A 20,510-nucleotide genomic window follows, 5' to 3' on the forward strand; every position below is an offset into this window, starting at 1 on the left:
CAGTGGGTCTGGTGACGAATAGGTAGCGAGGGCCAGCCGACTAGAGCATACAGGTCGCAGTGGTCATATCAATACAATTGACCTTTTCTTTACACTGTTCTAATGAAAGTACATTTCCATAATATCAGCTATCTTCCATAAACGTCGAACAAGGATTGAACCCATGTGCTTCAGTTTACAGAAACAGATGATTTAGCATATCTATTTCCTTCTTAGAATGTCAACATTCTGGAAAGTGGGAGTTGTGCAAAAGCTAATTTAACAACTAATTACACTCAACAGAGAAGTTGGGGATTAACGTTGGACCGCATTCATGTAAAGTACTGGCTCTACCATAGAGATTCATCCCCTTACTATAATAGCTGTGTTGCAATATTGATACAACTTGATTTTCTGCAAAGTCCTCCAATTAATGCACAGGTCCATGATATCAGATGTCTTTCATAAAGGCACAGAAGGGATTTGAACCCATGATCTTCGGTTTACAAGACCAACGCCTTACCACTTGGCCACCATGCCACTCTACGTTCTGTATTATATATCAACATTCAGGAAAGTAGTAGTTGTGTAAATGTGAATTTGGCACACAAATAAACTCAGTGGAGAATCTTGGGATTGAACCGAGGACCTCATACATATTTTGCATGCACTCCCCCTCTGAGCTTCCATCCCATTTCATTTGCAGATAAAATGCAATATCAATACAATGTACTTTTTATATACACCACTCCATTGAAACTACAAGGAAATGATAGCAGCAATTCTTAAACCAGGTACAGACTGGGATCGAACCCATAAACTTCAGTTTTTGAAAATGACGCCATAAAAGATGGCAATCATGCCACTTCTGTTCTATAATTGTACGAACAGGGATTGAAGGAATGTTCTTCAGATTACAAAACCAAATTATTTAGCACATCTCTGTTTCCTGCTTAGAATTACAACATTCTGTAAAGTAGGAGTTGGGTCAATGCAATAATTTTAAATGGAGAAGCTGGGGATTGAACCCAGGACCTCATACATGCGAAGCATGCGCTCTACCACTGAGCTACATCCCCGTTCTGGGAGAGATAAAAAATGTTTCTTATTTTATTTTATTTCACCTTTATTTAACCAGGTAAGCTAGTGGAGAACAAGTTCTCATTGAGAACTGCAACCTGGCCAAGATAAAGCAAAGCAGTGCGACACAAACAACAACATAGAGTTACAAATGGAATAAACAAGCGTACAGTCAATAACACAATAGAAAAAAAGAAAGTCTATATTCAGTGTGTGCAAATGGCATGAGGAGGTAAGGTAATAAATAGGCCATGGTAGTGAGGTAATTACAATTTAGCAAATTAACACTGGAGTGATAGATGAGCAGATGATGATGTGCAAGTACAAATACTGGTGTGCAAAAGAGCAGAAAGTAAATAAAAACAATATGGGGATGAGGTAGGTAGATTGGGTGGGCTATTTACAGATGGCCTATGTACAGCTGCAGCGATCGGTTAGCTGCTCAGATAGCTGATGTTTAAAGTTAGTGAGGGAAATATAAGTGTCCAGGTTCAGCGATTTTTGCAATTCGTTCCAGTCATTGGCAGCAGAGAACTGGAAGGAAAGGCAGCCAAAGGAGGTGTTGGCTTTGGGGATGACCAGTGAGATATATCTGCTGGAGCGAGTGCTACGGGTGGGTGTTTTTATCGTGACCAGTGAGTTGAGATAAGGCGGAGCTTTACCTAGCATAGACTTATAGATGACCTGGAGCCAGTGGGTCTGGTGACGAATAGGTAGCGAGGGCCAGCCGACTAGAGCATACAGGTCGCAGCGGTCATATCAATACAATTTACCTTTTCTTTACACTGTTCTAATGAAAGTACATTTCCATAATATCAGCTATCTTCCATAAACGTCAAACAAGGATTGAACCCATGTGCTTCAGTTTACAGAAACAGATGATTTAGCATATCTATTTCCTTCTTAGAATGTCAACATTCTGGAAAGTGGGAGTTGTGCAAAAGCTAATTTAACAACTAATTACACTCAACAGAGAAGTTGGGGATTAACGTTGGACCGCATTCATGTAAAGTACTGGCTCTACCATAGAGATTCATCCCCTTACTATAATAGCTGTGTTGCAATATTGATACAACTTGATTTTCTGCAAAGTCCTCCAATTAAAGCACAGGTCCATGATATCAGATGTCTTTCATAAAGGCACAGAAGGGATTTGAACCCATGATCTTCGGTTTACAAGACCAACGCCTTACCACTTGGCCACCATGCCACTCTACGCTCTGAATTATATATCAACATTCAGGAAAGTAGTAGTTGTGTAAATGTGAATTTGGCACACAAATAAACTCAGTGGAGAATCTTGGGATTGAACCGAGGACCTCATACATATTTTGCATGCACTCCCCCTCTGAGCTTCCATCCCATTTCATTTGCAGATAAAATGCAATATCAATACAATGTACTTTTTATATACACCACTCCATTGAAACTACAAGGAAATGATAGCAGCAATTCTTAAACCAGGTACAGACTGGGATCGAACCCATAAACTTCAGTTTTTGAAAATGACGCCATAAAAGATGGCAATCATGCCACTTCTGTTCTATAATTGTACGAACAGGGATTGAAGGAATGTTCTTCAGATTACAAAACCAAATTATTTAGCACGTCTCTGTTTCCTGCTTAGAATTACAACATTCTGTAAAGTAGGAGTTGGGTCAATGCAATAATTTTAAATGGAGAAGCTGGGGATTGAACCCAGGACCTCATACATGCGAAGCATGCGCTCTACCACTGAGCTACATCCCCGTTCTGGGAAAGATAAAAAATGTTTCTTATTTTATTTTATTTCACCTTTATTTAACCAGGTAAGCTAGTGGAGAACAAGTTCTCATTGAGAACTGCAACCTGGCCAAGATAAAGCAAAGCAGTGCGACACAAACAACAACATAGAGTTACAAATGGAATAAACAAGCGTACAGTCAATAACACAATAGAAAAAAAGAAAGTCTATATTCAGTGTGTGCAAATGGCATGAGGAGGTAAGGTAATAAATAGGCCATGGTAGTGAGGTAATTACAATTTAGCAAATTAACACTGGAGTGATAGATGAGCAGATGATGATGTGCAAGTACAAATACTGGTGTGCAAAAGAGCAGAAAGTAAATAAAAACAATATGGGGATGAGGTAGGTAGATTGGGTGGGCTATTTACAGATGGCCTATGTACAGCTGCAGCGATCGGTTAGCTGCTCAGATAGCTGATGTTTAAAGTTAGTGAGGGAAATATAAGTGTCCAGGTTCAGCGATTTTTGCAATTCGTTCCAGTCATTGGCAGCAGAGAACTGGAAGGAAAGGCAGCCAAAGGAGGTGTTGGCTTTGGGGATGACCAGTGAGATATATCTGCTGGAGCGAGTGCTACGGGTGGGTGTTTTTATCGTGACCAGTGAGTTGAGATAAGGCGGAGCTTTACCTAGCATAGACTTATAGATGACCTGGAGCCAGTGGGTCTGGTGACGAATAGGTAGCGAGGGCCAGCCGACTAGAGCATACAGGTCGCAGTGGTCATATCAATACAATTTACCTTTTCTTTACACTGTTCTAATGAAAGTACATTTCCATAATATCAGCTATCTTCCATAAACGTCAAACAAGGATTGAACCCATGTGCTTCAGTTTACAGAAACAGATGATTTAGCATATCTATTTCCTTCTTAGAATGTCAACATTCTGGAAAGTGGGAGTTGTGCAAAAGCTAATTTAACAACTAATTACACTCAACAGAGAAGTTGGGGATTAACGTTGGACCGCATTCATGTAAAGTACTGGCTCTACCATAGAGATTCATCCCCTTACTATAATAGCTGTGTTGCAATATTGATACAACTTGATTTTCTGCAAAGTCCTCCAATTAAAGCACAGGTCCATGATATCAGATGTCTTTCATAAAGGCACAGAAGGGATTTGAACCCATGATCTTCGGTTTACAAGACCAACACCTTACCACTTGGCCACCATGCCACTCTACGTTCTGAATTATATATCAACATTCAGGAAAGTAGTAGTTGTGTAAATGTGAATTTGGCACACAAATAAACTCAGTGGAGAATCTTGGGATTGAACCGAGGACCTCATCCATATTTTGCATGCACTCCCCCTCTGAGCTTCCATCCCATTTCATTTGCAGATAAAATGCAATATCAATACAATGTACTTTTTATATACACCACTCCATTGAAACTACAAGGAAATGATAGCAGCAATTCTTAAACCAGGTACAGACTGGGATCGAACCCATAAACTTCAGTTTTTGAAAATGACGCCATAAAAGATGGCAATCATGCCACTTCTGTTCTATAATTGTACGAACAGGGATTGAAGGAATGTTCTTCAGATTACAAAACCAAATTATTTAGCACGTCTCTGTTTCCTGCTTAGAATTACAACATTCTGTAAAGTAGGAGTTGGGTCAATGCAATAATTTTAAATGGAGATGCTGGGGATTGAACCCAGGACCTCATACATGCGAAGCATGCGCTCTACCACTGAGCTACATCCCCGTTCTGGGAAAGATTAAAAATGTTTCTTATTTTATTTTATTTCACCTTTATTTAACCAGGTAAGCTAGTGGAGAACAAGTTCTCATTGAGAACTGCAACCTGGCCAAGATAAAGCAAAGCAGTGCGACACAAACAACAACATAGAGTTACAAATGGAATAAACAAGCGTACAGTCAATAACACAATAGAAAAAAAGAAAGTCTATATTCAGTGTGTGCAAATGGCATGAGGAGGTAAGGTAATAAATAGGCCATGGTAGTGAGGTAATTACAATTTAGCAAATTAACACTGGAGTGACAGATGAGCAGATGATGATGTGCAAGTACAAATACTGGTGTGCAAAAGAGCAGAAAGTAAATAAAAACAATATGGGGATGAGGTAGGTAGATTGGGTGGGCTATTTACAGATGGCCTATGTACAGCTGCAGCGATCGGTTAGCTGCTCAGATAGCTGATGTTTAAAGTTAGTGAGGGAAATATAAGTGTCCAGGTTCAGCGATTTTTGCAATTCGTTCCAGTCATTGGCAGCAGAGAACTGGAAGGAAAGGCAGCCAAAGGAGGTGTTGGCTTTGGGGATGACCAGTGAGATATATCTGCTGGAGCGAGTGCTACGGGTGGGTGTTTTTATCGTGACCAGTGAGTTGAGATAAGGCGGAGCTTTACCTAGCATAGACTTATAGATGACCTGGAGCCAGTGGGTCTGGTGACGAATAGGTAGCGAGGGCCAGCCGACTAGAGCATACAGGTCGCAGTGGTCATATCAATACAATTTACCTTTTCTTTACACTGTTCTAATGAAAGTACATTTCCATAATATCAGCTATCTTCCATAAACGTCAAACAAGGATTGAACCCATGTGCTTCAGTTTACAGAAACAGATGATTTAGCATATCTATTTCCTTCTTAGAATGTCAACATTCTGGAAAGTGGGAGTTGTGCAAAAGCTAATTTAACAACTAATTACACTCAACAGAGAAGTTGGGGATTAACGTTGGACCGCATTCATGTAAAGTACTGGCTCTACCATAGAGATTCATCCCCTTACTATAATAGCTGTGTTGCAATATTGATACAACTTGATTTTCTGCAAAGTCCTCCAATTAAAGCACAGGTCTATGATATCAGATGTCTTTCATAAAGGCACAGAAGGGATTTGAACCCATGATCTTCAGTTTACAAGACCAACGCCTTACCACTTGGCCACCATGCCACTCTACGCTCTGTATTATATATCAACATTCAGGAAAGTAGTAGTTGTGTAAATGTGAATTTGGCACACAAATAAACTCAGTGGAGAATCTTGGGATTGAACCGAGGACCTCATACATATTTTGCATGCACTCCCCCTCTGAGCTTCCATCCCATTTCATTTGCAGATAAAATGCAATATCAATACAATGTACTTTTTATATACACCACTCCATTGAAACTACAAGGAAATGATAGCAGCAATTCTTAAACCAGGTACAGACTGGGATCGAACCCATAAACTTCAGTTTTTGAAAATGACGCCATAAAAGATGGCAATCATGCCACTTCTGTTCTATAATTGTACGAACAGGGATTGAAGGAATGTTCTTCAGATTACAAAACCAAATTATTTAGCACATCTCTGTTTCCTGCTTAGAATTACAACATTCTGTAAAGTAGGAGTTGGGTCAATGCAATAATTTTAAATGGAGAAGCTGGGGATTGAACCCAGGACCTCATACATGCAAAGCATGCGCTCTACCACTGAGCTACATCCCCGTTCTGGGAAAGATAAAAAATGTTTCTTATTTTATTTTATTTCACCTTTATTTAACCAGGTAAGCTGGTGGAGAACAAGTTCTCATTGAGAACTGCAACCTGGCCAAGATAAAGCAAAGCAGTGCGACACAAACAACAACATAGAGTTACAAATGGAATAAACAAGCGTACAGTCAATAACACAATAGAAAAAAAGAAAGTCTATATTCAGTGTGTGCAAATGGCATGAGGAGGTAAGGTAATAAATAGGCCATGGTAGTGAGGTAATTACAATTTAGCAAATTAACACTGGAGTGACAGATGAGCAGATGATGATGTGCAAGTACAAATACTGGTGTGCAAAAGAGCAGAAAGTAAATAAAAACAATATGGGGATGAGGTAGGTAGATTGGGTGGGCTATTTACAGATGGCCTATGTACAGCTGCAGCGATCGGTTAGCTGCTCAGATAGCTGATGTTTAAAGTTAGTGAGGGAAATATAAGTGTCCAGGTTCAGCGATTTTTGCAATTCGTTCCAGTCATTGGCAGCAGAGAACTGGAAGGAAAGGCAGCCAAAGGAGGTGTTGGCTTTGGGGATGACCAGTGAGATATATCTGCTGGAGCGAGTGCTACGGGTGGGTGTTTTTATCGTGACCAGTGAGTTGAGATAAGGCGGAGCTTTACCTAGCATAGACTTATAGATGACCTGGAGCCAGTGGGTCTGGTGACGAATAGGTAGCGAGGGCCAGCCGACTAGAGCATACAGGTCGCAGTGGTCATATCAATACAATTTACCTTTTCTTTACACTGTTCTAATGAAAGTACATTTCCATAATATCAGCTATCTTCCATAAACGTCAAACAAGGATGAACCCATGTGCTTCAGTTTACAGAAACAGATGATTTAGCATATCTATTTCCTTCTTAGAATGTCAACATTCTGGAAAGTGGGAGTTGTGCAAAAGCTAATTTAACAACTAATTACACTCAACAGAGAAGTTGGGGATTAACGTTGGACCGCATTCATGTAAAGTACTGGCTCTACCATAGAGATTCATCCACTTACTATAATAGCTGTGTTGCAATATTGATACAACTTGATTTTCTGCAAAGTCCTCCAATTAATGCACAGGTCCATGATATCAGATGTCTTTCATAAAGGCACAGAAGGGATTTGAACCCATGATCTTCGGTTTACAAGACCAACGCCTTACCACTTGGCCACCATGCCACTCTACATTCTGAATTATATATCAACATTCAGGAAAGTAGTAGTTGTGTAAATGTGAATTTGGCACACAAATAAACTCAGTGGAGAATCTTGGGATTGAACCGAGGACCTCATACATATTTTGCATGCACTCCCCCTCTGAGCTTCCATCCCATTTCATTTGCAGATAAAATGCAATATCAATACAATGTACTTTTTATATACACCACTCCATTGAAACTACAAGGAAATGATAGCAGCAATTCTTAAACCAGGTACAGACTGGGATCGAACCCATGAACTTCAGTTTTTGAAAATGACGCCATAAAAGATGGCAATCATGCCACTTCTGTTCTATAATTGTACGAACAGGGATTGAAGGAATGTTCTTCAGATTACAAAACCAAATTATTTAGCACGTCTCTGTTTCCTGCTTAGAATTACAACATTCTGTAAAGTAGGAGTTGGTTGGGTCAATGCAGTAATTTTAAATGGAGATGCTGGGGATTGAACCCAGGACCTCATACATGCAAAGCATGCGCTCTACCACTGAGCTACATCCCCGTTCTGGGAGAGAGAAAAAATGTTTCTTATTTTATTTTATTTCACCTTTATTTAACCAGGTAAGCTGGTGGAGAACAAGTTCTCATTGAGAACTGCAACCTGGCCAAGATAAAGCAAAGCAGTGCGACACAAACAACAACATAGAGTTACAAATGGAATAAACAAGCGTACAGTCAATAACACAATAGAAAAAAAGAAAGTCTATATTCAGTGTGTGCAAATGGCATGAGGAGGTAAGGTAATAAATAGGCCATGGTAGTGAGGTAATTACAATTTAGCAAATTAACACTGGAGTGACAGATGAGCAGATGATGATGTGCAAGTACAAATACTGGTGTGCAAAAGAGCAGAAAGTAAATAAAAACAATATGGGGATGAGGTAGGTAGATTGGGTGGGCTATTTACAGATGGCCTATGTACAGCTGCAGCGATCGGTTAGCTGCTCAGATAGCTGATGTTTAAAGTTAGTGAGGGAAATATAAATATAAGATATTCATGGCACGTATTCGAATTTCCAAAATAATGCATTTATGAAAATAACTATTCTCTGTTTAAAGTACAGTACCTACTGCATGTGTCAAAGAGCACTGTTTCCTCCCGGTTTCAAACCGAAGACCTTTCGTGTGTAAAGCGAATGTGATAACCACTACACTACAGAAACTGCTGCTTCAATTAGCTGCAAAGAGTAAACCGAATTTTACAGATATTCATGGCACGTATTCGAATTTCCAAAATACAGAATTCATGAAAATAACAATTCTTTGTTGAAAGTACAGTACCTACTGCACGTGTCAAAGAGCTCTGTTTCCGCCCGGTTTCGAACCGATGACCTTTCGCGTGTTAAGCGAACGTGATTTTTTTTTTTTTTTTTTTTTTTTTTATTATCAAAAATGTTTGTTTACAATATTTACAGTACAATCTACTGTTTACAGTACAATCCACAGAGAACAATACAGAAGACACTAGACTAACAGAGGCAGGTGAACAATTCACCCCCTATCAAATTATCAACAAAGAAAATATCAAAACAGTGCTTTCAAAAATTATAAGTGATACCTCCACTCTCCTCTCGTGAAATTAACCCACTCCCTTCAACAAAAGACTCATCAAAATGTTCCATCCCATAATTAAACAACATATCTATGTGTTTACTGAACAGTGCTATAAAGATACTCCACACCTGAACCCTCTTTCTGTCAAAAGAAACATAATTCCTCCTACAAAAAATAGCATACCTCACAAAACTCAAAACCATATTCAACAAACACACATTAGCACCCTCACATTTACCAGACACTCCAAATAACAAAAGTTCCTCCCACGCATACTTTTTCACGAAATCTCCCCCCCAGTTTCTACATAACATTTCCTTAACTTTACAAAAAAAATATTTTAAATCCTCACATTCTATAAACAAATGCATAAGAGTTTCCGGGAAACGTCCACATACGTCGCATTCCCTTTCTATCTCACAATTAATTTTCTTTAGCACCACCTTTGTAAATATTCTATTATGTCTTAGTTTGAAATCATTATTTTCACACTCCTTACTATTATATTTTACATTTAAATTTCCCCATATCTTTTTTTCATCCAATTCCGGAAAAACTACTTTCCAAAATTTCTCAGCAGCCGGCCTTCTACACACTTTTCCTACCATTATTCTATACAATCTTTTCACTGGTATACTAGATAAATGTACTTTCTTCTTACTGCTACCAATGAACAAATTAGGAAATACAAATAAATCTTCTCTTTCAACTTCACTATTTATTAAATCAACCCATGCTCTTGGTATACTATTCTTTATCTTGTCATACATATTATTCACTGTTCCCCTTCCCACCTCTTCATCCCATTCATTGATTATGTCAAAAATAGCTTCCCCAGGTAAAAACCCTGGAATTACCTCATATGTATAATCTTTTATTTGCCGTAGACCTGCACTCATAAATACTTTATTATACAAAACTTTTTCTTTGTTCTTGATTTTCTCATTCAGAAATATAGGTTGATTCATAATCAGGTCAATATGTCCACATTCATAATATACATTAGGCAACAACTCTGCCCATGCATTTAGCACCTCTTTATAAAAATCTGGTACCTTTTCAAACATTGCCCTTTTAAGCCCCATCAATAAACCATTATCCTCACAACCACCACTCTCCTCTAAGTAGACTCTAAAGAAGTGTTTCCAGCCATAATCTTCACTGTCATACAAATATTTCTTTACTGTTTTTATCCTAATAGCTTTTCTTTTGACATCTAAATCTACAAGTTTTAAACCTCCATCCACATAGTCAGCAATCAATGTTTTCTGAGATATTCTCACTCCTTTACCATCCCATATAAAATTTGACACCACATTATTCAATTCATTTAGGACCCACTCCGGCATGTCCAGGACTCCCAAAACATACACAAATTTGGATAATACCAAAGCATTTGCAACAATTACTTTCCCTTGTAACTTTAGTTTTCTATTTTTCCAGAAATTCAACGTTAGCTTGACTTTATTAAGGATCCCAGTCCAAGTTATATCTTTTGCCTCTTTCTCCTTTACACCAATGTTTACTCCCAGCACTTTAATAAAATCCTTTGCGCTCTTGAATGGAATCTCACACCCGTTTACATTGATATCCCCAACAAACATTATTTCAGTCTTCTCTATATTAACTTTAGCACCCGATGCCTTGCCATATATATCTATGATCCCCATAATGCTTCCAATACTTTCTATATCCTTCACAGTACAAGTAGTGTCATCAGCGTACTGATGTACAACACTGACACCACCACCTGGGATTCCAACACCCCTTACTTCTTTATTACTATTTATCAATGTAGCTAACGGTTCTGTAGAAACACTGTACAGCAGAGCTGACAAAGGACAGCCCTGCCTTACTGACCTCTCCACAGGGAAAGTATCTGTTAACACTCCGTTACATTTAACACAACTTTTAGCCCCACTATACAACAGGTTGATCCAAGATACAAACTTTGGCCCAAACCCAAACCTCTCCAAAGTCTGTAATAAAAAGCTGTGCTCCACTCTATCGAAAGCTTTGTTAAAGTCCAAACTTAAAACTATACCACCTTCATTTTTCATTTGATTAACAACATCCCTAATTGTACAAATTACATCTGCAATATCTCTTCCAGGTATGCCGTAGGCTTGTGTTGATTCAATAATACTCCCAATCACCTTTTTCATCCTATTCGCTAACACTTTAGTCAGTATCTTATAATCCGAATTTAGAAGGCTAATAGGCCTATAATTTTCTAACTTTAATCTACTGCCCCTATTTTTGAATAAGATCGTTAACATTCCAGTTGACATAGACTCAGGGATTTCCTTATTCTCTTCCATATAATGAAACACCCTCACTAAAATGGGTGCCAAAATATCTACAAAGACTTTATAGAACTCATTTGTTAAACCATCCAAACCCGGACTTTTATTACCTTGCGTGCTAACAATTGCTTCCTTGATTTCCATAATCGAAATCTCTTCATCACACATCATTCTATCTGCCTGCGATACTTTGGCACTAATTGTATCCAACACTTTTACAACACACACTTTATCTACATCATTCTTTTTGTAAAGATTTCTGTAAAAGGTTTCAACTGTCTCTAAGATCCCAACAAAATCGTTTACCTTTACACCTCTTTCATCTTCCAACTCTACAATGTAACTCTTAGTTTGTTTTCTTTTTTCCAGACCCAAAAAAAAGGATGTACATTTCTCTCCCTCCAAAGCGTACTGTGCCCTGCTCCTAACAATAGCACCCAAACATTTATTTTTTTCATAACGACCCAGCTCTGCATGGATTTTCAAATAATTCACAACATCATAGTCTGGATCCGTATCAGCCTTTTCAAGTTCATGCAACATCCTATTCCTAAGCATTATTTCTTTCTGCTTATCTAAACGGTTATGATTTTTTGCGTACCTAATACTCCTATTTTTTACTTTTACTTTCACTTCCTCCCACCATAAACACACATTCTCTTTTAACAGTACATTAGACATTTCATCATTAATACATTCAACAATTTCATTTCTATATCCTTCCTCCTTTAACAGACTGGCATTTAAACACCAGACACCTCCCCCTCTCCTCTCCACACCAAAACCCATTTGAAATGACATTACTGCATGATCACTATATGCTGTAAAGGTATATGACACCTTCTTAACATTCTGCACCAATTCTTGTTTTGCTAGACATAAATCAATTCTGCTTTGTTTTAATTCCTTTAGAACCACCTGCCTTCTAGAGAATACTCTTCTGTTTGGATTTTCAGCCCTCCATATATCTACTAGATTCTCCTCATTCATAAGTTTCCATAATGCATTTCTAGAAGAGTCATATCTGAATTTAGCACAACTAGAGGCATCCATTCTACTACACCTCACATTAAAATCTCCTATCAGTATACAGTTTTCTGAGCACAGTGTTTTTAATTTGTGAAACATTTCTCTCCTTTCAGATTCAATGTTTGAAGCATAAACATTAATTAAACGAAAAACTACATTTTGAACTTCAAATTCAATTACAATAAGTCTGCCATCATTGTCAGCATATATTTCTTTTACATTTTGCACCACATCATTTTTTATCAAAATAGCCACACCACATGTTTTATCCCCTCCATGACTACAAAAAATTAAATCTGACCATTTACTCTTAATCTCCTGCATTTTGGAGTCTGTCCAATTGGTCTCTTGAAAACACAACATGTCTGCCTTAACAGACACTAATACCTGCTCAAATTTGCTCATGTTTCTCAAACTGTTACCATTTAGGGATGCGACTGTAATCATTATGAATGTGTGCAGAAGTATAATCAGAGCCAAACAAGTCCTTAAAAATCCTACTTTTTCTTTTTTCCAAAACCCATCATCTCCCTGGTTTTCGACAATGACCTCTTATTTTTTACAAACAACTGAAGATCCTCACTATCTATTTCATCATCCGTCTCTTTATTTGGATTTTTGGGGGGAGCGGCGGGGAAGCCTTTTGAAAAGTGCGCTTTAACAGTGCCCGTGACTTCAGTGGACCCAGCCCACTCTTTGGTGTAATTTTTACACAGGCTTAAAGCTGGCTCAGGCACCTGAGAAGCACCTTGCACCATCTCTACCTGTGTATGTCTTTCACCCATCATGTGCTGCTGTTCCACCTTGTCAGCAGCAGAGACTAAAACGGCGTCTCGTGCTTTGCCAGGAGACATTACAGGCTCTTCAAGCTTATCTGCCACTGTCTCTGGAGTCACACTCTCCATGTCACTCTCATCCTCCCTCTCCATAGGCACACTCCCCTCTTCCTCAGACGTGAGGTCCATTGTTTGCAAAAGTAAGTGATTTTCTCCCTTATTACAGCTACATCTAACTTTAGGTCTGTCACACATTTTGCACACATTTCCTATGTTCCGACATTCTCTGGCATAATGCCCTTGTTCACTACATTTGTGGCATGTGAATTCCGGACATTCCTTAAGTATGTGCCCCGGCTGAATACATAATCTACATACCTTCACTTGATTGTCGTGGATTACACGAAAATATTCAAATCCCTCGACAGTGTTAAATTTTGTAGAATATGGCAAGGATTGCACATTGTCTGTAAACTTTACCTTGCAAAATCTTGTCCCATCTACAATGTCCGTTCCTGGCCACATCCTCCTCTTGATTGGCGTGGTCGCCTTCACCTTCCAGCCTTTTAGTTTCTCTTCTATCTCCTCATCCGTAATGTATGCGGGCAAGTTCAAAAAGGACACCACCAGCTCATCGTTCCCTAGTTCTTTAGCCATGATTTGACAGTTCTTTATCTTTAGCCCGTCTATTAGTCTTTCTTTTCCATTTACATGAGACATTGTTACTTCATACTTATTCCCGTCTTTCATTCGACATCCCAGTATTGTTCCGCAAACTTCCTTTATTCCTCTCAGCAATTCCATCGTTGTTATTTTCCCTTCTCCACTTATTTCCACGTTCACCGTCAGTTCCTTCTCATATGTTCTTTTTTTCAGTTCTTCGTTTAACATTCTGATTTCACTGTTGTCCTTTCTCGTCGTCGTTTGTATTCTTGATGTCGAAGCCATGTTGTCCGTCCGGTTATTTTAAGCAATATCCCCCAAACAGCTCACGCTGATGGGGGACAATAGCAAAAACGTTTCACAGAAACTTCACTACAGTCACTCACAAACTTTCAAACTTATAAGTCAACTAGACCTCCAAAAAAAAAGATATTCTCTCTCAAGCACTCAGACACCTGCTTCTCTTCCACTTCCTGAAACTCCAAAAAGGGGCGTGTGAAGCGAACGTGATAACCACTACACCACAGAAAATACTGCTTGATTTTCCTGCAAGAAGTAAACCGAATTATACAGATATTCATGGCACGTATTCGAATTTCCAAAATAAAGAATTCATGAAATTTTCTGTTACCACTATGGTACTTCAGAATGTGTCAATGAGCGTTGTTTCCGCCCGGTTTCGAACCAGGGACCTTTCGCGTGTGAAGCGAATGTGATAACCGCTACACCACAGAAACTACTGCTACAATTAGCTGCAAGGAGTAAACCGAATTTTAAAAATATTCATATCACGTATTCGAATTTCCAAAATAAAGGATTAATGAAATTCTTTGTTAACACTATGGTACTTCTTGAATGTGTCAATGAGCATTGTTTCCGCCTGGCTTCGAACCAGGGACCTTTCGCGTGTGAAGCGAACTTGATAACCACTACACTACAGAAACTGCTGTAACACTTATCTGCAAGGAGTAAAACGAATTTTACTGATATTCATGGCACGTGTTCAAATTTCCAAAATTAGGCATTTATGAAAATAACTATTCTCTTTTAAAAGTACTGTACGTGTCAAAGAGCACTGTTTCCGCCCGGTTTCGAACGAAGGACCTTTCGCGTGTTAAGCGTACGTGATAACCACTACACTACAGAAACTGCTTCAACAATTATCTGCAAGGAGTAAATCGAATTTTACAGATATTCATGGCACGTGTTCAAATTTCCAAAATTAGGCATTTATGAAAATAACTATTCTCTGTTAATAGTACAGTACCTACCACACATGTCAAAGAGCACTGTTTCCTCCCGGTTTCAAACTGAGGACCTTTCACGTGTAAAGCGAACGTGATAACCACTACACTACAGAAACTGCTGCTTGATTTTCCTGCAAGAAGTAAACCGGATTTTACAGATATTCATGGCACGTATTCGAATTTCCAAAATAAGGCATTCATGAAATTTTCTGTTACCACTATGGTACTTCAGAATGTGTCAATGTGCGTTGTTTCCGCCCGGTTTCGAACCAGGGACCTTTCGCGTGTGAAGCGAACGTGATAACCACTACACATCAGAAACTACTGCTACAATTAGCTGCAAGGAGTAAACCAAATTTTAAAAATATTCATGTCACGTATTCAAATTTCCAAAACAAGGGATTAATGAAATTCTTTGTTAACACTATGGTACTTCTTGAATGTGTCAATGAGCGTTGTTTCCGCCTGGTTTCGAACCAGGGACCTTTCGCGTGTGAAGCGAACTTGATAACCACTACACTAAAGAAACTGCTGTAACACTTAACTGCAAGGAGTAAAACGAATTTTACTGATATTCATGTCACGTGTTCAAATTTCCAAAATTAGGCATTTATGAAAATAACTATTCTCTTTTAAAAGTACTGTACGTGTCAAAGAGCACTGTTTCCGCCCGGTTTCGAACCAAGGACCTTTCGCGTGTTAAGCGTACGTGATAACCACTACACTACAGAAACTGCTTCAACAATTATCTGCAAGGAGTAAATCGAATTTTACAGATATTCATGGCACGTGTTCGAATTTCCAAAATAAGGCATTTATGAAAATAACTATTCTCTGTTAATAGTACAGTACCTATTGCACATGTCAAAAAGCACTGTTTCCTCCCGGTTTCAAACTGAGGACCTTTCACGTGTAAAGCGAACGTGATAACCACTACACTACAGAAACTGCTGCTTGATTTTTCTGCAAGGAGTAAACCGAATTTTACCGATATTCATGGCACGTATTCGAATTTCCAAAATAAAGAATTAATTACATTTTCTGTTACCACTATGGTACTTCAGAATGTGTCAATGAGCGTTGTTTCCGCCTGGTTTCGAACCAGGGACCTTTCGCGTGTGAAGCGAACTTGATAACCACTACACTACAGAAACTGCTGTAACACTTACCTGCAAGGAGTAAAACGAATTTTACTGATATTCATGGCACGTGTTCAAATTTCCAAAAATAGGCATTTATGAAAATAACTATTCTCTTTTAAAAGTACTGTACCTACTGCACGTGTCAAAGAGCACTGTTTCCGCCCGGTTTCGAACCGAGGACCTTTCGCGTGTTAAGCGAACGTGATAACCACTACACTACAGACACTGCTTCAAAAATTATCTGCAAGGAGTAAATCGAATTTTACAGATATTCATGGCACGTGTTCAAATTTCCAAAATTAGGCATTTATGAAAATATCTATTCTCTGTTAATAGTACAGTACCCACCGCACATGTCAAAGCGCACTGTTTCCTCCCGGTTTCAAACTGAGGACCTTTCACGTGTAAAGCGAACGTGATAACCACTACACTACAGAAACTGCTGTAACACTTATCTGCAAGGAGTAAAACGAATTTTACTGATATTCATGGCACGTGTTCAAATTTCCAAAATTAGGCATTTATGAAAATAACTATTCTCTTTTAAAAGTACTGTACGTGTCAAAGAGCACTGTTTCCGCCCGGTTTCGAACCAAGGACCTTTCGCGTGTTAAGCGTACGTGATAACCACTACACTACAGAAACTGCTTCAACAATTATCTGCAAGGAATAAATCGAATTTTACAGATATTCATGGCACGTGTTCAAATTTCCAAAATTAGACATTTATGAAAATAACTATTCTCTGTTATTAGTACAGTACCTACTGCACATGTCAAAGAGCACTGTTTCCTCCCGGTTTCAAACTGAGGACCTTTCACGTGTAAAGCGAACGTGATAACCACTACACTACAGAAACTGCTGCTTGATTTTCTTGCAAGAAGTAAACCGAATTTTACAGATATTCATGGCACGAATTCGAATTTCCAAAATAAGGCATTCATGAAATTTTCTGTTACCACTATGGTACTTCAGAATGTGTCAATGAGCGTTGTTTCCGCCCGGTTTCGAACCAGGGACCTTTCGCGTGTGAAGCGAACGTGATAACCACTACACATCAGAAACTACTGCTACAATTAGCTGCAAGGAGTAAACCGAATTTTAAAAATATTCATGTCACGTATTCAAATTTCCAAAACAAGGGATTAATGAAATTCTTTGTTAACACTATGGTACTTCTTGAATGTGTCAATGAGCGTTGTTTCCGCCTGGTTTCGAACCAGGGACCTTTCGCGTGTGAAGCGAACTTGATAACCACTACACTACAGAAACTGCTGTAACACTTAACTGCAAGGAGTAAAACGAATTTTACTGATATTCATGGCACGTGTTCAAATTTCCAAAATTAGGCATTTATGAAAATAACTATTCTCTTTTAAAAGTACTGTACCTACTGCACGTGTCAAAGAGCACTGTTTCCACCCGGTTTCGAAACGAGGACCTTTCGCATGTTAAGCGAACGTGATAACCACTACACTACAGAAACTGCTTCAACAATTATCTGCAAGGAGTAAATCGAATTTTACAGATATTCATGGCACGTGTTCAAATTTCCAAAATTAGGCATTTATGAAAATAACTATTCTCTGTTAACCTGTTGGGGCTAGGGGGCAGTATTTTCACGGCTGGATAAAAAAAACGTACCCGATTTAATCTGGTTACTAATCCTACCCAGTAACTAGAATATGCATATACTTATTATATATGGATAGAAAACACCCTAAAGTTTCTAAAACTGTTTGAATGGTGTCTGTGAGTATAACAGAACTCATTTGGCAGGCAAAACCCTGAGACATTTTCTGACAGGAAGTGGATACCTGATGTGTTGAATTACCTTTAAGCCTATGCCATTGAAACACACAGGGGTTGATTAATGTTTTGGCACTTCCTATTGCTTCCACTAGATGTCACCAGCCTTTACAAAGTGTTTTGAGTCTTTTACTGTGAGATCTGACCGAACAAGAGCCTTGGAACGGTGATGGCCGATTAGACTTTGGCGCGCGAGTTCATGTTGGGTACCCTCGTTCCAATACGTTATAAAAGAGAATGCATTCGTCCACCTTGAATATTATTCATGTTCTGGTTAAAAAAGGCACTAATGATTTATGCTATACAACGTTTGACATGTTTGAATGAACGTAAATATATTTTTTCCCCTCGTTCATGACGAGAAGTCCGGCTGGCTTAGATCATGTGCTAACAACACGGAGCTTTTTGGACATAAATGATGAGCTTTTTTGAACAAAACTACATTCGTTATGGACCTGTGATACCTGGAAGTGACATCTGATGAAGAGAATCAAAGGTAATGGATTATTTACATAGTATTTTCGATTTTAGATCTCCCCAACATGACGTCTAGTCTGTATCGCAACGCGTATTTTTCTGGGCGCAGTGCTCAGATTATTGCAAAGTGTGATTTCCCAGTAAGGTTATTTTTAAATCTGGCAAGTTGATTGCGTTCAAGAGATGTAAATCTATAATTCTTTAAATGACAATATAATATTTTACCAATGTTTTCTAATTTTAATTATTTAATTTGTGACGCTGACTTGACTGCCGGTTATTGGAGGGAAACGATTTCCTCAACATCAATGCCATAGTAAAACGCTGTTTTTGGATATAAATATCAACTTGATAGAACTAAAAATGCATGCATTGTCTAACATAATGTCCTAGGAGTGTCATCTGATGGAGATTGTAAAAGGTTAGTGCATCATTTTAGCTGGTTTTATGGTTTTGGTGACCCTGTCTTTGACTTGACAAAACATTACACACAACTCTTGTAAATGTACTGTCCTAACATACTCTAAATTTATGCTTTCGCCGTAAAACCTTTTTGAAATCGTAAAACGTGGTTAGATTAAGGAGATGTTTATCTTTCAAATGGTGTAAAATAGTTGTATTTTTGAAAAATTTGAATTTTGACATTTATTTGGATTCAAATTTGCCGCTCTTGAAATGCACCTGCTGTTGATGGAGTGCACCACGGGTGGCACGCTAGCGTCCCACCTAGCCCATAGAGGATAACAAATGTTGGTTTGGTCCAAAATAATCCATCGTTATATCCGAATAGCGGCGTTTTGTTCGTGCGTTCCAGACACTATCCGAAATGGTAAAGAAGGGTCGTGCGCATGGCGCAATTCGTGACAAAAAAATTCTAAATATTCCATGACCGTACTTCGAAGCATGTCAACCGCTGTTTAAAATCAATTTTTATGCCATTTTTCTCGTAGAAAAGCGATAATATTCCGACCGGGAATCTCCTTTTCGGCAAACAGAGGAAAAAAATCACAAAGACGGTGGCGACCAGGTCACGCGCCTGAGCCCAGAGTCCCTTGATCGGCCACTTGAGAAAGGCGATAATGTGTTTCAGCCTGGGGCTGGGATGACGACATTCAGGTTTTTCCCGGGCTCTGAGCACCTATGGACGACGTAGGAAGTGTCACGTTAGAGCAGAGATCCTTAGTAAAAGATAGAGATGGCAAAGAAGTTCCAGAAATGGTCAGACAGGCCACTTCCTGTAAAGGAATCTCTCAGGTTTTGACCTGCCATTTGAGTTCTGTTATACTCACAGACACCATTCAAACAGTTTTAGAAACTTTAGGGTGTTTTCTATCCATATATAATAAGTATATGCATATTCTAGTTACTGGGTAGGATTAGTAACCAGATTAAATCGGGTACGTTTTTTATCCAGCCGTGAAAATACTGCCCCCTAGCCATAAGAGGTTAATGAGCCATTCGCAGTTTCACTGTACCGGCCGTGTGTACTTAGACTTGCATGGCTTAATCTTGCAGACAAGCATATGCTACTGGCAGGATCAACCAGGTAGCCACTCACAACATAGAGGTTGTACCCGGGCACACTAAGCGGAGAACAGCCAGGGACCACTCCTATCCCGTGAGGGGAGGAGGCCCTAGGTCAATCCACCGTGCGCCCAGCGGGAGGCCCTGAATTGCCCGTGGCCGGAGCCACAGGTGCCGGGGCACCGCTTAATCAGGTATCTTGTCTTAGCTGGAGGGTTTATTCGGAACGCCATCAACGTGGATAAAAGACAGGGTTTGAGAAATACATGCGTTTCTGGCGCCGGTACGGCATGGTTGAACGTCATCCGCAGGCATCGCTACCTGGGTACTCCACTCCCCGAACCAGAACACCAATGTAGGGCCACTGAGACAGACGGGTCGGCTAGATCTCGCACGAATGGAGCGCGGCTGAAGCTTGTCATCA

General features: G+C 39.1%; 11 non-coding genes across 11 annotated transcripts; all 11 read right to left on the reverse strand.

The window, feature by feature from the left end:
- Window positions 1–447: 447 nt before the first annotated feature.
- trnat-ugu (transfer RNA threonine (anticodon UGU)) lies at window positions 448–519 on the reverse strand. The gene has a single exon. It is a non-coding gene; the product is annotated as a tRNA-Thr (tRNA).
- Window positions 520–986: 467 nt separating this feature from the next.
- Window positions 987–1,058, reverse strand: trnaa-cgc (transfer RNA alanine (anticodon CGC)). The gene has a single exon. It is a non-coding gene; the product is annotated as a tRNA-Ala (tRNA).
- Window positions 1,059–2,197: 1,139 nt separating this feature from the next.
- Window positions 2,198–2,269, reverse strand: trnat-ugu (transfer RNA threonine (anticodon UGU)). Its single transcript has one exon. It is a non-coding gene; the product is annotated as a tRNA-Thr (tRNA).
- Window positions 2,270–2,736: 467 nt separating this feature from the next.
- Window positions 2,737–2,808, reverse strand: trnaa-cgc (transfer RNA alanine (anticodon CGC)). The gene has a single exon. It is a non-coding gene; the product is annotated as a tRNA-Ala (tRNA).
- A 1,139-nt stretch (window positions 2,809–3,947) lies between these two features.
- trnat-ugu (transfer RNA threonine (anticodon UGU)) lies at window positions 3,948–4,019 on the reverse strand. Its single transcript has one exon. It is a non-coding gene; the product is annotated as a tRNA-Thr (tRNA).
- Window positions 4,020–4,486: 467 nt separating this feature from the next.
- Window positions 4,487–4,558, reverse strand: trnaa-cgc (transfer RNA alanine (anticodon CGC)). The gene has a single exon. It is a non-coding gene; the product is annotated as a tRNA-Ala (tRNA).
- A 1,139-nt stretch (window positions 4,559–5,697) lies between these two features.
- Window positions 5,698–5,769, reverse strand: trnat-ugu (transfer RNA threonine (anticodon UGU)). The gene has a single exon. It is a non-coding gene; the product is annotated as a tRNA-Thr (tRNA).
- A 467-nt stretch (window positions 5,770–6,236) lies between these two features.
- On the reverse strand, window positions 6,237–6,308 carry trnaa-ugc (transfer RNA alanine (anticodon UGC)). The gene has a single exon. It is a non-coding gene; the product is annotated as a tRNA-Ala (tRNA).
- A 1,138-nt stretch (window positions 6,309–7,446) lies between these two features.
- Window positions 7,447–7,518, reverse strand: trnat-ugu (transfer RNA threonine (anticodon UGU)). Its single transcript has one exon. It is a non-coding gene; the product is annotated as a tRNA-Thr (tRNA).
- Window positions 7,519–7,989: 471 nt separating this feature from the next.
- On the reverse strand, window positions 7,990–8,061 carry trnaa-ugc (transfer RNA alanine (anticodon UGC)). Its single transcript has one exon. It is a non-coding gene; the product is annotated as a tRNA-Ala (tRNA).
- Window positions 8,062–14,551: 6,490 nt separating this feature from the next.
- On the reverse strand, window positions 14,552–14,624 carry trnav-cac (transfer RNA valine (anticodon CAC)). Its single transcript has one exon. It is a non-coding gene; the product is annotated as a tRNA-Val (tRNA).
- Between the last annotated feature and the right edge of the window lie 5,886 nt (window positions 14,625–20,510).

The sequence above is a fragment of the Salmo salar genome, chromosome 29 (assembly GCF_965601325.2).
Source record: "Salmo salar chromosome 29, fSalSal1, whole genome shotgun sequence".
Classification (NCBI taxonomy): domain Eukaryota; kingdom Metazoa; phylum Chordata; class Actinopteri; order Salmoniformes; family Salmonidae; genus Salmo; species Salmo salar.